The 26,075-nt window shown below is 41.9% G+C and overlaps 1 protein-coding gene across 4 annotated transcripts in view; it reads left to right on the top strand.

Annotated features, from left to right (window-relative positions):
* HIVEP2 (HIVEP zinc finger 2) overlaps positions 1 to 26,075 on the top strand; it is a 134,622-nt gene that overhangs the window by 78,755 nt on the left and 29,792 nt on the right. For all 4 annotated transcript variants that reach the window (XM_082756095.1, XM_082756094.1, XM_082756096.1 and 1 more), the window contains one exon: positions 1,290 to 1,387. The gene's annotated coding sequence lies outside the window, so the exon portion shown is untranslated. The remainder of the gene's footprint in view (positions 1 to 1,289; positions 1,388 to 26,075) is intronic.

Genomic DNA, 26,075 nt, shown 5'->3' on the forward strand with positions numbered 1-26,075 from the left:
TGCAAGTGTAGCCAGCATCATTAAAGCCAGCTTGGCCTGTCTGAAAGCATAAAGCACAGGGCTGAGGGCTAGAGGGTATCCATATACTAACAGGGAAAGCAAGCTGCAATTTGGAGCACCCCTAGGTTTCAGTGAAGGGTGGACTAATAAAGACTCGTGACTTCTTTATTGCTTTGCTTTGTTTTTTGACTGGAACTTTTCTCAGGCTAGCTGTAAAAATCAAGAGTGAAATACTGGCCCTGCTAAAAACAGGATTTTGCCCTTGAGTGCAGCCTTGCCAAAGTTTCACCCATAGATTAAAAACGTATTGGGCTTTGTCTGCTCAGAGATTGAAAAGTGGTTCCTGGCTCCGCATCCAGATTCATTTCCTAGAAAGCTGTATATTGATGTGATAAAGTGTCAGTGGCTGGAGCCAGAGCATATGTTATTTTATATACTCAGATGCCTGTATAGACCACTGTTGACATTGCTGGTTAGTAACACATTATCATTTGCTATTTGTTTTTGTTGCTGATAGCAAACAGTACAGCATAAAGCATAAGCACATGCCTTCTACTAACTAGTTCCAGGCCTGCTTCACCCTTCATGTGTTGGCACCCTGTTTCCCTCAGCTCGTGTTTGCGCTCTGCTGATGGTGGAAGCATGGGGCTTTGCCCACCCGCGTGGTGGTCAGGCTTTTGTCTGGGGTACAGGGCAGTGTGAGGAGCCCTTGTGCTCAGGGGAAGTCCAGGAAGGTTTTCTGCATACTCCTGTGGGAGCTTGGTTAGGCCATGGCCACCGATCTGCAAGTCCAGTGTGCCAAGTTTGGCACTTTCCTGCCAGAGGCCTCCGCCATGCTCCTCTGCCACAGTGCTCGTCAGCCCTTGAGGAGCAGGCACCTTCCCTGCTGCGGTGACCCAGCTGCTCCACGAGGGCGGCCAGCCAGGGCCCAGCGTCACAGCCATGCACCACGGGGCACGGCAGGGCGAAGAGCAGAGGGGACGTACAGGGCCTCCTGCTGGGACCTTGTGCTGTCAGGTGGTTCCCTGTCAGCTCCCCTGGGATGCAGCCCTCTCCAGGAGCATAGCCACCCTGGGATGCTCTCCTCATTGCCCATCCCTGGCATGTAGCCTGCAGTGGCATCTCACATGCAGGCATTCAAGAGCACAGGGAAGCCTGGAAGAAAGAACTCTGGGTACAATGCAAGCTGTGGTTATCTGTGCTTCACAGCATATATCACATAGGTTATAAAATCAAGGCTGACTTGACAAAAATCCTTAAAAATCCTTCGTATTTATTTTTCTAAATAGGTGGAAGAGAGTGTGAACAGCCATATTCGCTGGAGTGCTGAACCGAATTGCCTTGACTGGAACCATTATTCACTTGCACCTTTGACGGCAGCAGCCAGGTAGGAAAGCAAGGAAAGAATGGGTTGAAATGAGCTGGGGGAGCAGGCCTGGGTGAATATCTTTTTGTTCTCAGAAAGCTTTAACTGGAAGTCACTCACATTTAAAGAGTAACTGATTACTTGTCCTTTTGTTACAAGTGAACTCACCTCTTGCTGAAACCAGAAGCATTTCTCTTTCTGGACAGGTTATGTTTTTGGTGATTCAGAAATGGTGTCTTTGCTTTGACTGTATATTTGGTTTGCCACTTTCTCTTCTTTGTACAGTTCTTTCATGAAGAATCCAGGGAGCATACTTTTTGAAAGAAATTAGCAGAAAAATTTACTTGTAAAAAATACAAAGAAAAAAAAAGTGGATGGGGTTTTGATATCTAAAAGAGCTGCTTATATTATTATTATCATTTTTAATTGTCCTAAAGAGTAAGTTGGTGGTTTCTGTTTGACCATCTTGCCATTTCAAGTGCATTGTTGACGATACTTAAGATCAAGGTTTATTTTTTCCTCTGGGTCTTGAACACATGGGTACATGCAAACTGCGATTATGAAAATAATGACACTGTAGTGTCATGATACCCAAGCTAGCTTAAAGTTAGTGGATTCCCAGTAGCAGTTTAGCTATGGTAACACACAGTTCAGAAACCAGTTTATCTTGTCAGGAAAAGGTCTCTTTTCAGCTACTTGTTGCAGCTCCATGTTTGTTCAAGGTGCTAGTCACAGGTTGGACAGATTTCACATTGACTTGGTCTCAGAGACTGTGCCTTCGTGTAATAGACAGAGTTAGTTTTGTTGCAGCACTGAGGAGCTCCTTTTCTCCAATATCTGTGTATTGGTTAGCCTTCTGAATGTAATAAGACTGACTTAAAATAGTGAAAAGTTAAGGAAATGTTTCATTGGCTTTTTTATTATTATTCTTCAATATTTATCTGCAACCGTAAGAACTAGGCATATAAAGAAGATACAAGATTCTCATGCCATATCATGATCCCAGGAAGCGTTCAAGGAAAATATGCAATGTATTTTGAGATAAAACTGTCGTTTTTTTGAGAACTGTAAATAGGATTGGACCTCTGTTTCATTCTATATATGAATTGAAGGAAGGAATGGCAGGCATTAAATTGAAATGGGCTGTCCCTTGACACTTTGCTGAAACCTGGAACTGATCCCAAGTATTCTGCAGTCCATGGTGCTGCTATATGGGATATCTCTTCTTATTCATCCTTTTGCAAGTCCTTGCAATTGAAGTTGTGTCTATGAGCATTGCACTATTTCCCCCCTGCAGTCTGAGACCTGAGATCTTCCCATGCAGCCTGGGATCAGAGCTAGGTGAGAGGAGTGCAAATTAATGCCTGTCAGCAGGCGTGTTAACAGGGAACATGCTTGCAAAAAACTACGCATCATGCTTGCCATAGGTCCTGTGGAATTTACAGTGAAAGTTCAGCAGGGAAACAAACTGTCCTCATGCACTGAGCTCTGTTCCCTGTTTGGGAAGCATTAACAGTGTGTGAAATTTATAAGCAGGAGTAATGGAGTACCGAAACCTAGCCATGTCCTGACTCACCAGGCAGGATTTAAGGGGAAAATTGAGAACTTTGGTACACAAGAGTGTGGCAGCCATCCTCCGAAATGGGTTTTTAGCATAAAATTTTCAGGTTTCATTAGTGTGTAACTTAATGGTACTTTTGTGCATTGGGCCCTTGCTGCTGTGGCTCTCTTGAATGCTGAGAACTCCCCTTATAATTTGTCAGCCTAGTAATGGTGGTTTGGAACAGCTGAACTTTAGAATAGATGCTCTCAATTAATGTAGTTTAGAGTGGTGCCATTGCAACTATGATAATATGTATTGCAACTTTCTGTGCTAAGGATATTAAAGCAAGCGCTTAATACTGGTAGGGTAGTAAATATGCCATGTGAGCTAATAAAAGACTCCCATTAAGAAACTGATCCCTATATTGCCTCCTTTACAGGTGAAAACTTGCAGTTTGATTCCACAGCTAGATATGGGGAGATAGGAAGGCACATTTTCCCTGAAGACAGGAGCATGCAATGCTGCCAAACCAGCAGTCCCAGGCGCCCTGCAGGGGTTGATTCTTGCAGCAGAGGGAGATTGTACAAGCTGTGGTGTGGAGGACTAGCTGCTTTATTTTGGCTGAGAATCCTCTGAAGATACTGGTCCCGATTCCCTACTGTCTGAAACCTTTTGCTATTTATACCTGGGTAAAGTGAATGCCAGGCGAGCATAAAATGCCACTACCCTAGTGCTAAAGGAGCTGTTATCCACTTTGCCCAAATATAAATGACCATGCAAAGGGTAAAGCAAGTTCAAGGTCTCTCTTTTTGTTATGGCATTGCCCTTAGATCCTGCTGCTTGTTGATGACTGTGTGTGAGCAGAAGGCTGTTCTTCAGTGGTGGTGGTTTGAGCTCAGGATGTGGAAGTGCAAGGAAAAACAAGAACACTAATTTCTTGTTCCACTACTAGTCAGAGAGAGAAAAGCATGTTTCTTCTACGTCCAGGAGGTGGCTGAGCAGGATAGTAGCATAACAAATTTATTTGCTAGTTTTCTGACAGTCTGGGGTAGGAAGAAAGATGCTCAAAAACAGCTGGAGGAGGCAGAAATGAACCTTGTGACTTGAAGTCTCCCTGCCCTTGGGCATTCAATAGCAAGCAGTGCATTAACATGCCATATATTGGAAGGACACAGTCCTTGAAATCCTCTGGCACTGCAAGCTACTGCTTTTAAACTAGAACAGAGACAGATAAGGATAATGTGAAGGAGAAATTCAGCATTGCATATTACAAAATTGAATCTGTAGAAAAACTGGTCACTTTTGGCGGTATTTCATACATTGTAAATAGAATCCATATATATTCATGCTTATTTTAAACAGAATATAGTGTACTGCAATTTCTGCTGTCTCCACAAATATCTTGGTAAAGTAATTTAAAAACAGATCTGTTTTGTAACCAGCACTGCGCCAATTTGATAGTAATACTGGGCTATGTTAGAGGTTCTGAGTCAGGTTCTGACAGCTGTATACCTGCTGAAAACAACGAAGACCTAGCACAGGGTGAGGGCATCAGCGTCTGGCTCTTTCTGAGCAGAGCTGCTGGTGAATTGTGTGCTACAATGCACACTGCCATGGAAAGGACCGATTTAAAAAGCAAGAAATGCAAATCATTTTGAATTACAGGCAGCAAGAAGGATCCTTTCATAATAACTAGATAAACCTCCATTTATGTACTGTATTTCAACAAACAGACAATTTATTTTTTTTATGGACGGGGTGTGATAAGGTTATTAACACTGAACCACACCCAGTGAGATTCATTTTATGTAACTTCTAATACATGCATTTACCTATTCACATACACTTTTCCCTCTTTCTAAATATATCCTAAGGTTACATATGCAAGGCTCACAGCTTCAATGCAGACATAGAATGAACAATTGTGGTTTTGAATTTGCTGGTGACAAATACACAGAATTGTTTTAACTTGTCATGCTGTAGTAATGCTAAATTAAATATTTCAAAATGCAAACAAGAAACTTGGATTATGTAGATCTTTAAAAGTAATCCTGTGAGCCTTCCTTCTTGTCGCTGTATTCTTATGAGAAATCTGAAGAATTTACATTTTGGAAAAAATACATAATGCCCATTGCAATTGTGCGAATCCATGTTAGAGGATTCTTTTGCTCACAGATGCTTTGCTAATAAGTTCTGATCCTGAAAAGTTTTGGTTAGTTGGGAATCTCAGATCCGTGCTAGCAGTTAGCTCCAGATGGCTGTAATCTATTTTGTACCAAGCCTTCAGCATCTCAAAGGTTGCATGTTTGGAATTATGAAACACACTGTTCCACTTGTTTTTGCCAGTAAACATACTGTGCATTGTATGTTAAGTTTTGATGCATAGTATAGCTTGAAGAAGAGGTAAGAGAGAAAATGTGGGGAGAGAAAAGGCGAAAGGAAAAGGGTAGAACGGGAGAGGAAAGAAAATGCAGCAAGAAAAGTTTGTCTGCATAATGAATTCGGTCTGACTGGCAAACACAATCTGACTTCAAGTTGTGAATTTCATTGAATTTGATCCAAGAAAGACACAGCTGAGCAATCTGCAGGAAGCAATCTTTTCCTAGAAGTATGCAGCTCCAAACTGTACAAATTCTTCCACTGATCGTAAAATTTCTGTGCACCACTAAACCTGTGTAATTGGATACTTTTGAAAAGAAAGTAGTGTATTGAGATATTCAACTAAAGAATAACAAAAACATCATTGAATGTAGAATTTTGAAAGAAGAAAAACTATATAATTTGAAGTTGGCCAATGAAACCCTAGTGATAAGGACAGTTAATCATTTCTGGTGCAGCTGTTTCCTGACATTTCTGCAAAATGTTGTGGAAAAATTAATGAAGGTTCGTTCAGTAATGGTTTCAAGCTTGGCTAGTGGAAAATATGACAGTATTTCCATCGTCAATTAAGAACAAGCAAGGCTTTTTTTTTTTTTTTTTTTTTTTTCTGCAGGGGAAGTGGTATGCAGTTTGTACTGCACAGGAAATTGTAGACTTGAGAGCAGCTGTGTGATAGCAACAGGTATGCAGAGAATATGAAAAAGAGCCTGGGCCCTTTGCTCTTATCACATACGTTTCAGTGCAGTAGACCTCTGTAACATGCTGGAAGAGACAACTTGCTGTGTGACATGACGCTATCTATCTAGCATGTGGGGTATTCCTTCGAGTGTCTGACTGAAAATAAATGCCCTTCATGCCACTTCAATAAAAAAGGATGTATTGAGTGAGATTTTCGTTGTAACTGTGTTTTATTACTGCAGTGTCCCAAAAGCTCTATATAACTCCATAACTCTTTGTGGTGGAGAGACATGATCTTTTTTTAACTGATCTCTGTAATTCTTGTTGCTTGCAAGTTGACCTCAGCATATATGATTTTTACAGCCACACAGCACGCCTTAGTGAGCACGTGTGGTTGCTGCATTCTCCCGGTGCAGAGCATCCCCTGCTATAATGGGCTGGCCATTCTGTGTCTGGGGGCGGTGAGAAATCTGCGGGCCTCGTGCGCAGTATGGATGTGGGGCTATATATGTGAACCCAACACCATGTATGTGTACGTAGCATTGCATATTGCTAAGAAAGCATGTGGTTTAGAAACAAGAGCGTGGCCCAGGGGTGTATTCACATCGCAGATCAGCATAGCTGAAGGTCACTGTAGCAGCTGAGCAGTGGCCTCTGTCCACTCCTTCACTTCATGGCAGTGGGCAGGCAGCCAGCTGCCGGCAACCTCCTCAGCAGCACCTTGGGGCTGGTGCTCCTGCCCCAGCTCCACAGTGCCCAAACTCTTCCAACTCGGCTTGGTTTCAGAGATACTGTTGGATAGCCTGCATGGGCCAGCGTTCAGTCAGCATGGAAACAAGATGCACAGGGAGTAAGTTGTAAAGTTCAGTCCCATATTGCCAGTAGAATTAACTGGTTTTCCCCAAAGGGATCTACATTTTATTTGGGGTAAAAAATGCCTTAGTGTGAAATTACAAGGCTTATACAGAACTACTGTAAATCACCGCAAAAGTTCAGGTGAATGATTTAGGGACTTGATGCCTCTTTCTGGACTGTGAGGGGTTTTACAAACCTGCCTACTCAAACAGATTTTTTCTTCTTCTAACATGCTGAGATAGTTTGAGCCCTGCCATAAATATGATTTCTAGCCTGTTTACACAGTATGGTGATTCATACTAGCGTGGTTGATAGAAAGAAAATACATTATAATGAATGGTTTATGCTTTTCTAATATCACTTTGTAAAGGAGACGCTTACTCAGTGCTCCTGCTGCAAATTTAGAAGACCCTCAGGAAGCTCACTAAAAATGTTTGTCTTACTTCCTGTAAGGTTAGCTGTGGAGTGTGTAGTTCTTACTGGTTTAAGCCAGTGTAAAACAATTAATAGTGATGAAGTCCCATCCATGATTTAGGTCCATTCACATAATCATGTAAAAGTTAGGCCCAGGTTCCCTGTCTGTGGCGCAGTCAACTCTAAGGAGCTTTGTTTAAGACTTTCCCAAGCCTGCAATCCCTTGTGTTGGTCAAAACTTTGCTGAAGTCAGTGGCAGCTTTATCAGGGACAGCTTATGTATAAGAACCTGTAATTAATCTTGATTTGGGATCAGTTCTTCAAGAGTCCCTCCACATGCTTGAGTAACCAGGTGAGTACTGTGGCTGCAGTCAATATGTTGGTGGTGGGACTGCATGTGTGCTTCAGGGAGTGCATAGGCAAAAGGGAAAGATGAGGGCTCTGGTCCCTCATTTTATCTGACGAGAGCAGCAGGTCAAATATGAGCTGCTTTTAAACTTCTCAGCATGAGGTCTATGCCTACAGCTACGGAGGAACTTCCCATAAACACAATTTGTCAATTGAAAGAGGAATTTCCACAAGAACAAGTTTTCCACTGGAAAATTTCCATATTGCCTATTTTTATTTTTTGCTTTTGTTTTTCCATGGAAATCTCTGAACGAAGTACTTCCCTTTAAGTCACCTTAATTCACCAAGAAGATATTTGATGAGCTGAACTGAGCTAACATAGTTACAGTTGTCGTTAAGTTACTTCTGTCTATTACTCCCTCTCATGTCATGGCAAATGGCAATACAAAAGCTTCATGCTTGAAAAGTTCCTATGGGCAGGTTACCTTGTCAGGCCTACATGTCCCATGGTATATGGGAGTCACTGTGGTGAAAGCATCTACCAGCTAGTAACAAAACAGTATCTTGGTGAGCCAGATTCAAAACCAGAGGCCACAGTCCCTAGGAAACCAGAGGAGCTGTTGTGTGAGCTTCTGTCTTTGCTGTTCAAACACAGTCTCCCAGATTTTCATGTATTTTTTACCAGTTATTTAAAACTTCTACAGCAGTTGTAAAACTCTTGGATCCATTTGAGATTAATGATGAATGAAAAGTAGGTACATTTAAGTGATGGTAAAATCGGCTAAGGTCATACAATCAAAGCGCTTGACGGACGCCTACACGTTTCTTGCCTTATTGCCTTAGCTTTCCCTACAGAAGGCAGCTGGATAATAGCTGGGACATTACTGGAGATGACTGGACATCTGGTGTGGAGCATGTGGGAAGGGAGAGGAATGCTGCTGACACCAAGGTGTTCATTGAATCACACAGTGACCTCTTATGGATGAACATTTAAAATGAATGAATGCTCATATCACAAATACTACTTTTACTTTTTCAAGTAACAGTTTGAATAGTTCAGCAAGGTTTGTAGTAAATGTGGTGTTCTCCTTACAGTACTGTGTCTCCAGACTTTTGTTAATCTTCTTCTTGTCCCTCCTTGGGGGTGGGTGGGGACACACATCCTGCTTTTATGTAGACGTGTTGCCAATGATACTGAATGCACCAAACCTTTGATGATATTGAATAGTGACCATCTCTCAGGTTTGATGGTCGTGGCTGGTGGCATGCTCCTGCCATCCCTGAGGGAAACTTGTCCCCCAGGAGGAAATGGGCTGTACCAGCGACCATGCTGCTGCACGGGAGGAAGCTCTGTCTACATGAGACTGGAGGCTGTTGGAGATTTCTCCACCACATGTGCACAGGAAACAGCATGTCAGATGTCTGACTTTCCTTCAGGCGGTCTCCCCGGTGCTTCTCAGAAGGGCACGGGAGTTGTGGTTAAATATTACAGTCTAACCTTTTACTTGCTCAGAGACCAAACAGGAGCTAAGTAACTTTAAACCATTAGCTCCATTTTAAGTGTCTCTTCCGTGGGACGAAGGGCAGTTGATTCTCAATCACGTTATATTTTCCAGATGAATGACTCAGAACACAAGTGCCAGGCTACCCACAGCAGAGTATGCCAGTGCAGCTAATGAAACAGAGAAGAGCAAGGGTCCTCCTTCGTCCCTCGTTCTGCTTCTTTTACAGGAAGCCCTTCTGCTTCTCTACTGCTCAGCTGCCCTGGGCTGCTGGGGAAAAAGGGAACAGACCTGAATTGAAAGAAGTGACACATACGAACTGGCCATTTAATTAATTAAGTCAAAAAATGCCTTTGGCAGTTACCAGCTCTTTGGCATTCAAGGGAAAGCCAAATATATTTTCTGTGCTAACAGCTAAGACTTAGCTGTAGCTGAAATGCTGAACACAGTTTCAGAGGTAACATAATGTGACAACACCATTTCTACCAATGTACTGTCCTTTGGGGGAAAAAACAAAACCAAAAACTTGTCTTACTTTTAGTCCGCTATACTTGATAAGGTGTTTTTGGGTGATAACTGAAACCAGAGTTTTCATTTACTTATTGGAATTTAAAGACTATATGAAGGAGGGATCGTAGAAGTTATTCAGATCATTTGATTATAAGAAAATAAATCCTTTAGCAAAACTCACATTGGTGACAATCAGTCGTATTTCACAGTTGCATTGCGAAAACTATGAACGGCCTCAGTTCTAAATTTAAGATAGTCAGAAATTGTTCTGTTTAGCATGTCCTAAAATTATCCAGCACAGAAATACTTAGGGGAAGTGTTAAAATTAATTCTCAAATTTTAAAAAGGCAGCTTAAAGGGGAAGGAATGCAGATGTGGAAGCATTAAATAAGTGCCATCTCAATAGCAATTTTACCAAACGCAGGGAAGAGCCATACACTTCATGTCCTTGTTATAAGATTCTTGGAGAAAATACTCCCACTCAGACAGAAATTCACTGTAAACAGCCCTCTTGCTGTTGTCGTTGGTGTACTTCTGAGGATGCAGTAGCTCTTAGAAGGAGCTGGGCTGGTTGTGCAATACTGTGACCTTATGGTGCATAGACACTTCCAGTTTTGGAATGTGAAATGTCTGAAACTGGGAGTGGGCGGACAAGAGGTGGAGCTAGCGAGGAGCCCGGGTGGCTGTGTTTCTGAGAAACTCTTTATTGCTGGTGAGCACTGCTAATCTGTCAAGTGTATGTCCAAAGCCCTGGATATTGCTAAGTAGAGCCACTAAACAAGATCGAGTTGCAAACGGACATGGAGCTATGGGGTGGTATTTTGGAAATTGAGCTTTTAAAACTTAGTCAAAAACAAGGCTGAATTCTTTCAGACCTGAAACCACAGCCTCCCAAAATGCGTCAGAGACTCTTGATGCTGCAGCGAGGTCAGCTTCCCTCCCCCCCACACCTGTGAGTCAGGACAACTCTATTAAAGGAAGCTTTTATTGGAAGCTGTCAATAGAGAGGGAGACAACATGCAGATGTTGAGGACACGGTGGGAAAGAGTTTGGATCCTGTGCCTACATAGATGGTCACCAACGGGAAGAAGAGTATTTTTGTGGAAAACAGAGGGACGCTGAGGAAAGACTAGTATTTAAGCAAGAGGTAGGTAAGTCTGATTTCACCTTCTGTCAAATTAAAGCTAGGATTCAGAGTCCACTCAAGCTGGCATTGTATCCATTTCTCAAGGGGGACAAAGGCTAAGTCTTCTGTGGGCTAGATGCCCTCAGTGCTTGTCCATTGTGCCTTCTGTACCTACTTTTGCTGAAAGTTGCAGAAAAATAATCATAGAGCAGCTCAGTTGAATGCAGAGGGAAAAAGAAAACCAAGGATGAAACAAAGTATTGGACTGGTGGGAATTTCAGCAGCGTGATCTTGATTTCCAGGTAGTTTCAGGTAGACACTTTTTGAGATTGAAACTTCCTACAGTGCCGTCATGGACTTATTGTTTCCTTTGCTATAAATTCAGACCTGTTCATGGGTGGATCGACAGTAATGGGGCTTAAAAATGTCAACGAACAATGCTGTCCCACTTATATTGATTCTCCTTTAACTTTTCCCGTGTTGTTTGTTATTACTACTATGACCTGGACTGCTCTAGCAGAGTGTTAGCATAGATGAAGTTCCTGTAACAAGCAGCATTGCAATAACTGGGACCTGTGGTTTTAGATGTGATCTTTCCTTAATACTGGTGGGTGCTCTGTGCTTACTGAATTTATGTGTACCAGAGAAGAAATACCATACAATAGCTTTGTGACTGAAAAAAATACCTCTAGAACTAATTCATAGTGCCAGTAATTTTATTGTTTCTATGTGAGATTGCTAGCAGAAGGAAAGAGATCCTGGAAACCAGCTGCAGCTATTTAATTCATGACCTGTCAGGAAAATAGGTTTGTGTTCCAGTCCTGATGAGCATCTTGGGTGAAAGGCAGAGCATGGTCCTGGCTGTGCAAAGACCTGACCTTCCCGAACCCTTATCACATTTAGTAGCACTGTATTTGAGCGGTTTTCCTGAAAACATCCCATGTGGAGTTTTCCTCTGCTTTGAAGGCTTACATTACGCTGTTTTGATCCACTTTCCATTTCACTGGTGGCCTATTATCTTTCTCACAAAGTGAATCAAACTGCATTTTAAAAAAAGGAAAAAAAAACATTATTTTTTGCACCTTTACTTTTTCCTTTTTTTTTTTTTTTTGAATCCATGTGTGTTACATTTTATGAGCAGTCCCAGCAATGCCTTGTATCTAGAAATGTAAATAACCTTTTATTGAAAAATAAAAACCAGCTGGGTGCACTTGTGCCGTCCCTGACTGCCAAACATTCATTGGCAAACACTGTACTGCAGGTACGGCTGAGCCCATATGTGGATGCATTCACATGTGGAGTATGAGTTGGAGAGAATTAGCTGCTTTCGGTAGACTTACTGAGGCAGGTATCTGCCTCAATTTACATTTATATTTTCCATTCAGAATACATTCAGTCTGAACATGGTGGTGAAGGAAAAGAAACAGAAATACGTGTTCCTAAAATATAAAGCAATGGCTTCTCAGATCTGTATGATGAGGGGAGAAGTGGTTGGAAAGAGAAACCCAAGCACAGCAGCATGAAGGCACAGGGCTGCACCTGGGGGCAACTGCAACAGGCAAAGGGAGCTCCTGGACGTCATGGTGAGACTACCTGCTATGGTCCCCATTAATGTGATTCAGCAAATTTTTACCCTGTTGGACAAGACAAAATTGTATCTCCCATGCCATCTGCCTGGTCCCCTCCCATACAAGTCTGCTCTGAGCAGCCAACAGGAACTGTGGCTGCCTTTGAGCTTTCCATGGCCTTCCTCTGCTGGCCTTTTTCTGGCCTTCCTCTGCCCTTTGCACTTTCTGGCAAAGTTCTGGTGCAATCAGGCTGCAGGATGGCAACGTAACTGTCAGCATCTTCCAGATGTCATATGAAACAGAGCAATGAGGTTTATACCAGTCCTATCCTTGCTACGTCTTTTGCTAAGTGGGTTTACACAGAATATAGAAGTCCGAATCCTACCTTGAAATTAGATTTGACATCCTTGAATGGATTAAAGTGACAAATAAATTGTTATACTGAAGAAAGCTATAAAGAAAAAATCAGACTGGCAGCATCTTTTTTTAAGTTTTGCTGATCAGAAATCAGAGGCTGAATTTTGGCTCAAACGTCTATAAGCAGTCTTGCAATCAAATACTCCCAGTTTGCAAGGATACAAACAGCAGCTCCTCTAGCTTGCTCTAATGAACCAGCAGCTCTTTGTTGGTGCGAGCAGAGCAATTAGGCTCCCTGCTAGAAGAGCGATGTTTGTTATGCAGTTTCATCCAAGTGATTGGGGTTATTTTATTCAAGCAGACCTCACTAATCCGCAATTAAAATGGCATTTTCATCTCACACTTCGAAGTCGAGAAAAAGCTTTGGAAGATTTTAGTAGCTCTGATGATGAGCTTGTTGGAGGAACAAAATCAAACGAGGACCTTTTGTTGCAGCGGATGGGTCGTGACTGAGACAGTTGGCTACTTCACTACAGCAAACACGTAGGTGGCTCTTCTCGTGTTTTTAGATCCAAGAGGGGAGCAGTGACTTTCCTGACACCTTTTGGGGGAGAACAGGCTGGGCTGTGTCATCTGTGCCACATGCAGCACCTGCTGACAGTCAGCCCTTTTCCTCTCCACCGCTTTGAAGTAATAGGCCACATTTTTCTGGCAGGATCAGGCCCAAGTGGTGAGGTTGCAGTGGGTTCAGGCAATTTAAAATCTGTCTGCAGTTTTTTGCACCTGTTTCATTGTGGTATTTGTGGCTCATTTTTACCTGAGCTTTCTGTTTCGTGTACTGTTACCAGCAGCCTTCCTAGCTGGTACTGGTGCAACTCTGAGGGAAGAGAAGAGCGCCAAGTGCAATTTGGAGGATGATCAGGGTGAGATCAGTTCTTGAAACCTGAGTCAAGTTAATGATGAAACCTGACTTTTGTTAATAATACATTGTGATTATTACACCAGGCAGGGCAGATATCTCCTATTTCTTATCTTTTAACTTGTGTATCCTAGCTGAAGCGACCTAACTCCTCGGCCATCCCACCTGGAGAGCTGGCCTGTCCCCACAGCCAGGCTGGCGGGCCAGCTTCCCCCGGCAGAGCAGTGCCTGCAGATGTCAGCGAAACACACAGGCTGGGAGGAGGGTGTGTGATCAGCAGATGTAGCAGCAGAAAGTTAATGACACACGGCACCTAACTGGAGCTGCCCTTACGTCAGCGCTCAGCACCAGGCAGGCCGGTGGCAACCCGCCCCCCACGTCCTAAGGTCTTCACAAGAGAAAAACTGCATTATGAGCCACGCCGCTTGCCTGCCGTAAATGCCAATAAAACGTTAATCCTAACCGCATCTATCTCTGGCAGCTGGGAGATCCCTGGCCCCATTGGGGAGGTGACATAAACCAGGGTGCATGTTCAGGGCCGGTCAGTGGGAGGGGAGCGGTGCTGGTGAAAGTGCCACCACCGCGCAGGGGCGGCCGGGGCGGCTGCGGCAGGAAGAGCACTCGCGGCAGGATGCAGGCAGATGCGAGATAGCGTGGCCCCTCCTCACCTACGAGCCTCGTTTCTTGCCACCTCCCGATGGCTCCTGTCACCTTCTGCCTCACTCTCCTTCGCTGGAGCACGTGGCGCCAGCAGCCTCCATTTGGCCTCCTTGGCCTTTGCCTGCCCACCGTGCAAAATCGGGAGTGCTGCCGCTGGTTTGTGGAGATCCTGGCTGTGTGACCCGGGGTGCCGGGAGCTGCTGTGCCACGTGCTTGTGTAGGCCACAGTTAGGGACTTACTTACATGCAGGACAACAACTTTCCAACACCCACATTTCAAACATTGGCTGACGAAGAAATCCCACAGCAGGAACTTATCGAAAGGAAAAGATAACACCTTGTCTTGCTTTACTTCTGCTCGTTACCTCGCCTGTATCGTGACTGTTGCATGTTATGCTGGAAGCAGAAAGTTTTCATGACCTTGAGCACCCCATAGGTGGGCTCTGTAGTAGTCCAGCAGACCCTCAGCCCAATTTGGGTAGCAGAGGAGGCAAGAAGAAGGTGAGCCAGCAGCCCTGGAGCTGTGAGTTGGAGGTGGCATTCGGTAGGATGTAGCCCCGTGGCCCCACCATCTCCGTGCTAAATCTGAAGCCCCTTGCCCTGCTCCTCCCCAACCCAGAGCTGCTGCCACATCCCCTCCCTGGCAGGCAGGGGCTGATCCGACTGAGAACGTAGCACTTCTTTCCCCCAGATTATTTCTAAGTTAGCACATTTATTTGGTTTAGATTGAATTGGGCATTTTGTCTTCTCCTTTGAATTTTTTCTTCCTCAGCTTTAAATTTGTAAGGATAGGTGATAGGTGGTATATTACTCAAACACAAAGTTTTTCCAAATTTGGAAGTGGGGGATAGGTTTAGGCTCTGATCATTCTGCTTTTAGCATTACAATTTAAGAGCCCCATGGTGGTTTTGGGTATATAGCCTCATTAACTTTATATAAATGTACTGCCGGTGTATGGTCTTCAGTATTTAAACCTACTAATAATTATTTTTACATTCATATTTCATGTAGTAGAACAACATTTACTCTTAATTTCAGATTAAAATTAAATTGTCTGAAGAATAATAGTATCAACTGATTTGTCTTGCACTTCAATGTTTATCTATTCTGGTAAAAAATCAGTGACTATTAAATTTACTGCTAAGGCATAGGATGAAAAAGCAAAGCTATGATGATGAACAAAGGATGGTTGTATCAATGGGAATTAATCAGCATATCAAGAAAAGAGCATGCTTGCAATTTCCCATTGGACTTCATGTTTAAAATATAATCTTATTAACTTCAATTACAGTGTTGTTCTTTTTTTTTTTTAGTTTTAAAATAAGATCAAAATAAAAATTGTAATGCCAGAGTAATCATTTTTATTGACTCTTGCATGTGAAGTTGGCAGTATCTTACAGTGGGCTTTTTTTCCTGTTGTAAATGAGAAGAAAGATCTGGTATAAACCTGTGCATTTTTGTGTAACCCCAGCCCCAGAGTGATTGATGTGAGGTCTTTGGAGCCACACAGGAAGAATGGATAATAATGAAACAAAACCCTCATGTAAGCATGAGCCAAACGAGTCACAACATTAAATAGAAAAACCATAATTGTAGAAAAGACCATTTCCTTGTACAGCTCAAATGGAGCACTAGAAAGTTGGCACGTGTATGACTTCCAGTAGTAATGTTGCAGTAATGTAGTTTAAACAGTTGCAGAAACTCTTCAGAGAGTCCTTGGGGCCTGGCTTGTTTTCCCTTTGTGTTAAACTCAATGCCGTGCAGAAGCGTGAAGTTGCTCCGGAAACGGAGGTTGCAGAATATTGCTACTGCCTAGCTGTTGGTCATCCTGTAGCTATACACCTTCAGGTATGGCATCATGAGCAAGTGCCGGGTCTGGGGCTGTTCCTGGGCGCACGGACCAGATGCTGCTGGGAGAGTTTGAGCTCCCATCTCCACTCCTCCACGTGTGCCCGCTACTGCCCCAGTGACAAATATACCAAGACTGGAGAGGTACAGTCATTAATTCCTGTAAATACAGGTCTCAGGGAATAAGAAATTCATGTGTGGTTGGTGGTTCTTCTCAATATTCCTCATAAGATGCTAAACTGTATCACTTGGCCAGATGGTCATTTATACTTGTGCCACTTTATTAAGCACTGTAGGAGTGCTTAAAATGGCAGTAAGTTATATTTACACCCTTTCTAACAGCTCCTTTGTGCTGATAAAAGGGATGTAAATTGGCCTCAGAGTAGGCAAGATTTGCAGAATAGGGCTGTAAAAGTGCAACAGCCTCTTTTTAGCATGCAGGCCTACGTGTCTGCTTCTAGTGGGGCATAGCCTTCTCTCCAGGGTAATGCTGACTGAGGTAATGGCTCTGACATGACAAGTTCCCACCTTCCCTTAGCTCCCAGAGCCTCATTTCTGGTCCCTGGAGAAGCTTTCTGTGTGCTGGTGAGGAGGAACTGTGTTGTAAACCTGGTCATTGAAATGCTCCAGATTAGAAGAAAAACAAGGAAAACCATTCCCCCCTTCAATTTTAAGACAACTTTTCTCTGAGATCCTTCTAGTGATTCAGCTTGCAGTAGGGTCCCACAAATGTTGTGGCGTGGCTGCAGCTGGCTCAGGCATCGTGGAGGGGACGGTGCAGGTTGGGCTGAAGAACAGTAGCTGCCTAACACAGTGCTGCTGCCAGGTCTTGGCCCAGGCGGAACTCTGCCCACCCCATCAATACTGTTTTGAAGACTTGCAAGTACTTGAAAACATGTTTGCTTCTGAATCTACTTCCTAGTCCTTTCGGCTGAAGGAGGATGCCTTAGTTAACAAGCTCTTGTCCCTTCATTATGTGATGCTGGAATGCAGACACCAGGTAGAAGTTCTACCCAGTCTTTTTGTATTTTATCTGTTGGTAATCTAAGTGAAAAAGGGACTGTTCCAAATCTGAGTTTTTTCCCCTCATCTTCTCGTTTCTCAAGTTATGTTTAGAAACAGGAAACTGTTTTGCATAAAGGTAAGATTGTGTTTTTAACAAGTAAAGTTGGTGTTAGACTAGCTAAATATACCTACACAGTCATACTCAGTGGGTAGTCCTGGCTATTTTTAGGCTTTATTTTTGCCTCTCTTTATTTATTTTTTTTAGTGACACCTCCACTGTACCTTCAGCTTCTTGTGAGGCACAGCTTCCTGAGCCTCTATGAAACTTGCAATTACAGGAGGAGTCAATCTTGTCAGGTGTCATTTATCATACTTTGCAGAGGGCTGATTCCAGAGAAGGGTGAACAAAGCTTAATAAAAAGAGAGAGAGAAGCATTCTCTTAATAATTTGCCCTTTGCAACAGCAGACCCTTATCTGATCACCCACGCTCATCTGGCTGCTGACGCTGTGCTTGCTTCATTAGTACGAGCTATTTTTACACCTTTTGTGTCTTTTGAGGAACTGTGTGGGCCTTCTGGCTTGAAATGATTCACCATCTCCAAGCGAACAGGGTGTCCTCAAATCCTGCAAGTGGGGTAGGGAGAAAGAAGTGGGGGAAAGAGTTCAGTTGAATAAGCAAGCGTTGATTGTCTTAGGTGGTCTGAGTGCCAAAACATTGCAGTTTAGTCTAGTGAAAATAGCTTACGTGCTTTTGGTTTGCAGTGGAGGTTTTCAGACTAAGAGCTATCTCAAGAAGCATTTACCAATTAATCAGTCTTACTGTAACTTAGCAAACATGAAGCCCTATACGCTTGTGCATATACTCTTTGCCTTCGTGTTGATGGTACTTTCTTTTGTTCATAGTGTACAAGTGTCATTGGTGTATCACAGGCACCCTTGGAGACTTCTGGGTCAAATCTTCAGCTGATTTCACTTCCACTTCTGACACTGGAAAAAAACTAATTCTGGTGGAATGGGCCAAGCATGATGTAGGAGGAGAACCCTGTACAGAGTTGTCTGGGGTTTTCTGGAGCTGAGCAGTGGTTTCTTTCCCTTTCAGTGCACCATTAGCACTCAAAATGTCCTCTTAGACCCTGCTGAGGTGTCACTTGGTGGCTGATATTAAGGTTTTTGCTGTCCTTAGACTTTTCCTGTGTAAGAGAGATTTGGTGTTCAGTTGTGCCACTTTTGAAGTACAGGATAATGGTTTCATATTGCAGGCTTCCTTGGAGTCATTTCAAAAGTTGGTGTGATATGGGAAACTCTAAGGAGCTGTTTGCACTAGGGAGGCCCTGAATAATGCTCCCTTGTCTACACTTGACTGATAGCAAGTCCTCGTGAAACCTGAACAGTGCCTTTCCCAAGAGAAGTTTTGTTGTGTTGTTTTTTTTTTTTTTTTTTTTTTTAGTGTATTTCTCTTGTTGAGACTGTAACTGAGCTGGCAGCTTGGACTCCCCTCTCAAGTATCAATCTGTGGAGTAACAAAGGCATGGCATATAGATTCAGGCATTTTTGGTAGAACTTCTTCTTCTCAGTAGTGTTCACTCAGGTGAGTGGTCATCACATTAATAAGCAGAGTTGATTTGTGTCTTGTAGAAAGTAGCAACTGCACAGAATGAAACATCTCCTATACCTACAAAACACAGCAAGAAAGCGTATGCATATTTTATTGAAATTTTTAAGAGGTGTTCTGATGCAATTGGATATTGTGCATACTGGCTTCCAATACTTCATGCAATAAAAAGAAGGAAGTACTATAAAAAATAGCTAGGGTAATTTAAAAGAGCTTTTTTTTTGTCTTTTTTTTTTTTTTTTTTCCTTTTTTATTTTTCTCCTGTTAAACATCCTGAGGGCTATAAACAAAACATCATCCTTAAATGTGCAGTCTAATTAGTGTATCTTATGTGACCACTACAGTGGTCATTAGTCTTCAGGCAATGCTAAGTGACCAGATTTGCTACCGTAAAATGCCTGTGTTCAGTCACTAATCAAAACCAAACATTAGGGCTGAAGGGTAGTGACTGTTGTGACACCTGCGTGATGTATAGAGCTTTGGGCTTAATATCTGATCACAGATGAATTTTAACTAAGGCTTCAGTATTGATTGAAATAAAGCCGTCACGAAACCCCACTCTACTTTGGGTTCAAATCATGGAAAAAATTGGTAGGAACATGCTACTGATGCTTTGTGTACATCTGTTTTTGTTTTGGCATGTGGTGACCACAGAGTTTAGTAAATAATGGAAGATTTTAAAATAAGCTTGTATAATAAGCTTGGTGTGAGTGAAACACAAAAGCAAGTTCAGGTACTATATATGTCTTCATATGTAATTCTTCCTGGGGTGAGTGCATCCATCAGAGTTGGTGCCTTTGCCCATTCAGGAAAATATTTGAAAGACACTGATACTTTTGTATGAAGTGCAGGTGACTTCTTCTGACACACTATGAAAGGAAGCATAGCTGTCTGCAAATCTTGCAGTGATTGCATAATTAGTATTGCATAACTTTTAACTGAAAAAAAATCACTTCCCAGAAAATTCGGTGGTATTTTCCCTCTGTGATGGAAATGCTAGGGCTCTGCCTAATATTTTTCTAATATTCCATTTGGCAACAGAATAACAATTATTTTGTCCCTAAAAATGATGTAATGTTTACAAAAGAAAATATTTTTTTCCTGGGAAAATTTGGGGAAATCCTTCGTAATACCTTAGCAGGATCTTACCAACACTGGGCTGTTCTTCCCAGCTGCTGCCCAACTCTGCAGTTCTTGTGTGAAAATGAAGAATCAATTTCAGAAATGGCATGTAATTTCAGTTAGGAAAATTATTATATCTGACAACCTTATCAGTCTGAACTGTCTGGTGGCACTGCTCTGACCCTTCTTACACCCTTATGGTGTTTTTAAATCTAGAAAAGACTACATAGCGCACACTCACTGGAACCTTGCCCGTTGCATATACTGTATTGTTCATAAATGTTGCTAACTTCATAGTTTGGTTAATCTGGCCTTTATTAAATATAAAATTCCCCTTTCTGATTAACACATTTCTAAGTGTTGAATTAAGAATAAGGTCTTTAGTCTCACTAATTTTCACCAGCTCTTGCAAATGCAAAAACTTAATTGCAGTCCCTATAGAGTCTTGCATTTCCAGTTTAGTGTGATATCCTCATTGTTCAATTGCTGTGGCTTAGAAGAAAGTGAGATAGAGCTGAGTTTTTGCTGATTAAGAGAGCAGCCCAAGAATTAAGAGCCCATTTGTATCTCAGCACCCTCTCAGATACTGTTATACATCTTTTCTGCACATTTAGTAAATACAGTTTACTGACTACTTATCTAACCCTTGAGTGAAATTCATTCTTCTACAGATTGGGACCAACAAGATCATGCATCATACCAACTTAACTTTAACAATTGTTAATAGTGTTTAAAGAGGGCCTCAGTGGTGTACAACAGTTTCTGACTGTTCTCTGCATGGGAGCTACTCTTGTATGTCACTACATACTCTGATTCAAAGACAAGTGGGGGAAAAGAACAAAATGACAGTGGTATTTTTTGTTGCCTTCCAGATTTTTAATAATACTGGAAGTATGGGCTGTCAGATCTGCCATTGCTGTGCCATCACATTTTAAGGTTCATGTGGGTCCATTTTCATTTCTTAGTGTTTTCTCCAAGGAAATAAGTAGCAGTGTGAGGAGACTAACAGCTTACATACTTCTCTTGTTTAGTTTTATATCTGAATTATCCAAATCCTTTGCTTTGGTGTCACAATAGGTTTAATCTGTCCGTGCTTGAACATGGTCAGACAGAACAGGTAGGTTTTGTATTACCTGACGTGTTGAAGCACCTCCAACAAAATCCTATGTGCACAGCAAGGTTAGGCATCCAGAATCAAAATATTTACCTGATCTGTTAAAAGCAGTGAGCTCAGAGAGATCAATTAGCTACTAATTGACTGACAAGATTGTTTGTCCTGTAGGCTGTTTTGGCATCTCTTTGATAGCAGTTATTTGTTCAATTCAAGAGCTGTGGTTAGTTTCAGAACTTTTACCTATAAAGGAAGTGTTTAAGATGAATTTGGCTCCTGTGTAGCTTTTTTTTTTTTTTTTTTTCCTCTCTCTCTTTTATTTTTTATTTTATTTTATAGTCATCCTGTGGAAATAAGTCTGTGTTCAGTTGGACTTTGGCAACGTGAAAGTTTTTTTTATACATTTTTTCCATCCGGTAGTAATGTGTACATTATGTATGATGCTGAAACAGGAAATAGTGATGTTCTTTAAGTGAGCAATCTGTGTCATTGCAGTGAAAAGGTCAACGTTAAGGCATTTCTGCTGTAGGCTCCTTCTGTGACTTCTTAAAATATACACTCAACTTGAATTTAAGTTTTTGGGGGATGCTATTTTTCTATAGAGAGTGGCAATTTAAGATTATATTTGAGATACTTAACATAGCAAAAACTGAGTGCAGCTGTGCTCTTAAGCATTTAGGCTGCAAGCCAGCATCTCTTAAAGAAAATCATCCGTGTTTTCTTAATACCATGTAATTGAAAATATATTGCGGTACATATTACGAATTTCTCTGTGGACATCTTAGAATTTAGAGGTGTTGGATTAGTTTATTTTCAGTTTGTAATAAATAACCTCAGATATTTAGTATATACATGTAGGATGATAAAGTCTAAACCTAAGTAATGCCTGATTCTGTGAGAATTTGCTCTTACTTTGACCTGCTGTTGAAATAATTTGTTTCCTTTTCCTCACTCAGAGGCATACCTCATATCTGATCAAAGCTCCTGAAGTGAAATGGGAGACTCCCGTTTCATGCCTGAATTTTCTGTAAGGTCACCACAGAAGGGATATAGGTTTTCTATCTTGCTATACCAGTGTGCCTGGCCTCTGGCTTGGTGGGGTCAGGTTCAGAGGAGGGAAGGAGAGTCTTGTTCTTCACAGCATGTACCCATTGACTTTGGGATGCAATGCCTAAGATAGGTTCCTACAGTTAAGATTACAGGAGTAAAACAGATTCCTTTCTTTGTTTTCATCATAGAATCACAGAATGGTTTGGGCTGGAAGGGACCTTAAAGGACATCTAATTCCACCCCCCTGCCATGGGCAGGTCCACCTCTCAGGTTGCTTTCAGGCAGACTGATTCATTTATTTTCTTCAGCATGCTCAGGAAATGGTCTCAGAATAGTCTTAATTAGCTGAATTAGCAAATTTAAAGTCAGCTTAGTAAAGCCTTCATATGAATGAAATAGTCAATACTACTACAGTTAACTAAAATGTGCCATTGTGTGACATCACTCAACTGCTGGAATTCTGGAATATTTCTCAAAATCTGGGCCAGGTTTAGTATGATAACTGAAATAATAGTCGCAGAAATCAGGATACCAGATTTCATACAGCTTCTAGTTTTATTTGCACAGATCCTGTCTCTGGGAACCAGTAGGTACCATGGACACCAAAGTGTGTTCTTAGAAACCTGAGAGTAAAAGCCTAAAACCATATTCAATCGTGGAGAGCTTGCAGTTGCAAAGAGCCAGAATATTCTGCTCTAGATGCTTCTGTAACTTCATCTTCTCAGTCAGTCTCTTTGGTTCCTGACTTCATGGGGAACCCATGTGAGAAGTGTTTATCCAACAAAGAAATGAGTAACAGCTAATCTCAGTAACAGATTCTGCCTTGTAGCCTCTCCTTAAGCAAGTTTAGTACAGTCTGTTTGATTATTTAATAGTAAATTCACAGCATACTGTATGTGCTTGCTGAGCAGTACTTGTTTTTATATTTTCTAGTACTTTTAAATAATGTTTAAAAATATTGTAAAGATTAGTTCAGCTGTCCAATTTTAAAAATCTGTGTTATTCTAAATATTTTAGGATATTTTCAAAACTGTGACTTTCTTGCTAGCTTTGAAAAATGGCAATGCATTCAATAAAACACTGAAATCCAGAGGGCAGGCAGAACATCTGGGGTGGAATTAAATGTCAGAGTAAAAGTCAGAGTAATGTCTTCAAGTATGAAGAGGTAACAACAGTAGTTACAGTACAGAAAGTAGCAGATTAAAATAAATGCACCTAACCTATCTTAAAATGGCTGCCTTCTTGAAATTGTGTCTGTAAAAGGATGCCTCACAGGTCCTGCCAAGCTGCAGCAAAAGCACGGGCATCTTTGCGTTCCCAGTAAAGCAAAATTTTGCCAAGTGCCAGTGGTTGACAAAGGAATTTACAGCCATTCCTAGAGGTGTTCAAACAGACAGGTAGAAGGCCAGCTACAAAACCACAGTCAGAAGGGACCCCTAGCCAAGGACTGCTAAAATATGAAGAGAATCTCTCTGGTCAGGAGTGGGTAGCCTTTTTTACAAAACTGGGAAAATTAAGAAGCATTTCATTTTCCTTATCTTTTAGTAAGTATAGGTCAAAAAGTGAAGAAAGGGAGTTCACTTCCTGATGGCATTATCAAGTGTGGTATCAAGTAGTATGAAATGCGTGAATTTGCTTGTCTCGTGTTTGTTTTTGTTGTTGTTTGGTTGGTTTGGTTTGGTTTTTCATTTGTGCAAAATGCCAAAGCAACATACCCCAATGACTACATTCCTTTGTTACCTTGCTACAGTGCAAAACCAAACTCAGCACACAAATGAATATGTAACCTTACACAGAAGGATGGACAAATCCTCCTCCTCCTCCTCCTCCTCCTCCTCCTCCTCCTTTCTTTCTCCTCTCCCCCCTTTTTTTCTTTCCTCCCCACTGGGATGCCAACACCAAACAGCTCTTTGGGGAATATCATTAGTGGGACAGAGGGAAACACGGGGTAGGATGGCAAGCCAAAGGTATGCTCCCCTCTTCTTGAAAGGCCAAGAAGCTGAGTTTTATTCTCAGCTGCAGGTGGGGAAGTGCTCAGAGGTGGCCTCCCTTCCCTGTAAGGCTGGCTGGCTGCTGGGCTTGTCCCAGACATAAACTAGACTTGGCTAATAAGGGTCTTGGCAGAGGTCTGTGAGTGAGCATTGGGATTTTATAGGAGCCACTGCAGCTTGTCTGTACTAACGATTGCCCTATAGAATAAGAATCCCTTAGGGGCCAGTTACGGTGGTTTTAGGCCGGTTTTGTGCTGGCAGTGCTGGACAGAAAAGATTTAAAGCATGGCTGGATCTGACCCTTAGTCCTTACTCTAGAGTCAATATTTATTCTGTATGGTGCACTCAGGATTTAGCCGGGAAGACATAAGCTTCCAATTTGTTCACTTGCAAGAGCTGTAATATGAGCTACAAATTGAGAAGTAGTAAAAGTTGTATTTTGCCAAATTTTATTTTAAAGCTGTTGAGTGTAACCATTTTAATGGTCTCAAAAATAAAATAAAATACAAAAAAAATTAAAAGAAAAGGAAAGAAAAGAAAGGAAGGAAGAATCTTGGAGCTCTGTAGCCAGCCAGATCTATGTCTCTTGCACGCAACTCACAGAGGCACCGCAGGAACGGGAGTGACAGAATAATGCTCCTTTTCTAGAAAGTTTTAAAAGTCTTGATTTAGTAGGTGCATCTGACATAAATACAGTTCCCAGTCTCCCAGTAATCTTCTCATGTTCAAAGCCCGCAGAGAAGTGAAATGCCCGGGCTTGAAGCAGGCAGATAGTGCAGTTGGCGTGGCGGAGCTGGGGGGATCCGGCTGCCAGGCGGCGCTCCTACGGGAACCTGGCCTGGCCCACATCCAGCGAGGCCTCCGCAGCTGATGGCGAGCGAGGTGCTCAGCCCAGCCCAGCTCGGTGCACTGTCTGATCCGCCTAGGTGGGCTCCTCCAAGCCGCTCCACAGAAGCCGAACGGTGCCAAAGGTTTTAAAGGGAATGCACATTTTTATCATCCGTAGTTCCCTGCTTTGAAATATGAAGCATTTGAAATATCGGGAGTTTCTGTCTATTGAAGAGGGTATTTCTGACAAAGAGCAATGCTGACAAGTATATTTACAGTGTTTTCTAAAGGAGTAACATTAATCTGTTGAAATTTGGAAGTCTCCTGTTGGATTTCTCCATTTAGGCCAGTAAAACTTAGCATTAGGGAAAAAAAAAAATAAAAAGAAAGAAAGGATATTAAAACAATCTTTGACACAGGATGGATGGGAGTTCAAACCAAACCAGAAATGGCTATGTTGATTCTGGAAAGGGATTTATTTTCCCCAGGAGAGTGACGTTGACCAAACTTAAGCCGTCAATAATCCCTGTAATTAGTCTATACCTGTTTCATAGTGTAGGTTGAAAAATTATATAGAGCACTCTGAAAATAGCAGGACCACAGAATGACTTGAACTCTGTAGCAGATGTCTCAGTCCAGAACTGGAAATTGATGGAAGTATATTAGCATCATCTTTTGCTCAAATAAAACCACTGCTGTCACATTTCTGTGACTGGCAGATTTCTTCTCTGAAGATGTTCTTGGCAGAGGGAATATGGAACAGAAAGGATGCTTCCATCCTCTAGAAATTTCTACTTCACCATTTGCAAAATTGCCTAATACGGAAAAAAGTATTTTTCTTTGAAGATGGCTTATAACTTCATGCTCTTTCACTTAGGAACATTGCCTCTAGTCCCTGTTCCTGCTCCTCAGTTGCTATATTTCCCTTTACTTCTGTACTTGTATGTTAGCATCACTGCTGACACGAGACTTGGTTTAGCTCGGTTGCCAAAAATGTTTAGCCCTTTGCCTGCCATTTGCTAATAAGGAACCGCAGATCTGCTCCATTGTAACCAATTCTCATATATTGTATATAGTGCATAAGGCTTATTTTTTACATTTGTAGTGACACTTTTAATATGAAGAAGCAAATTAGGAAAATTTAAAGTTTTTCTTGAATTACATTTTGTCTTTTTGCTGATGGAGGATCAGACAAGAAAACTATTTAAAAATCCATTAACACATCAAAGCTGAATGACTTTATGACCTAAAATATTGCAGTTTCCGTCTAATAAATTGCTAT

Source organism: Aythya marila (genome assembly GCF_965140915.1).
Source record: "Aythya marila genome assembly, chromosome: 3".
Taxonomy (NCBI): Eukaryota; Metazoa; Chordata; class Aves; order Anseriformes; family Anatidae; genus Aythya; species Aythya marila.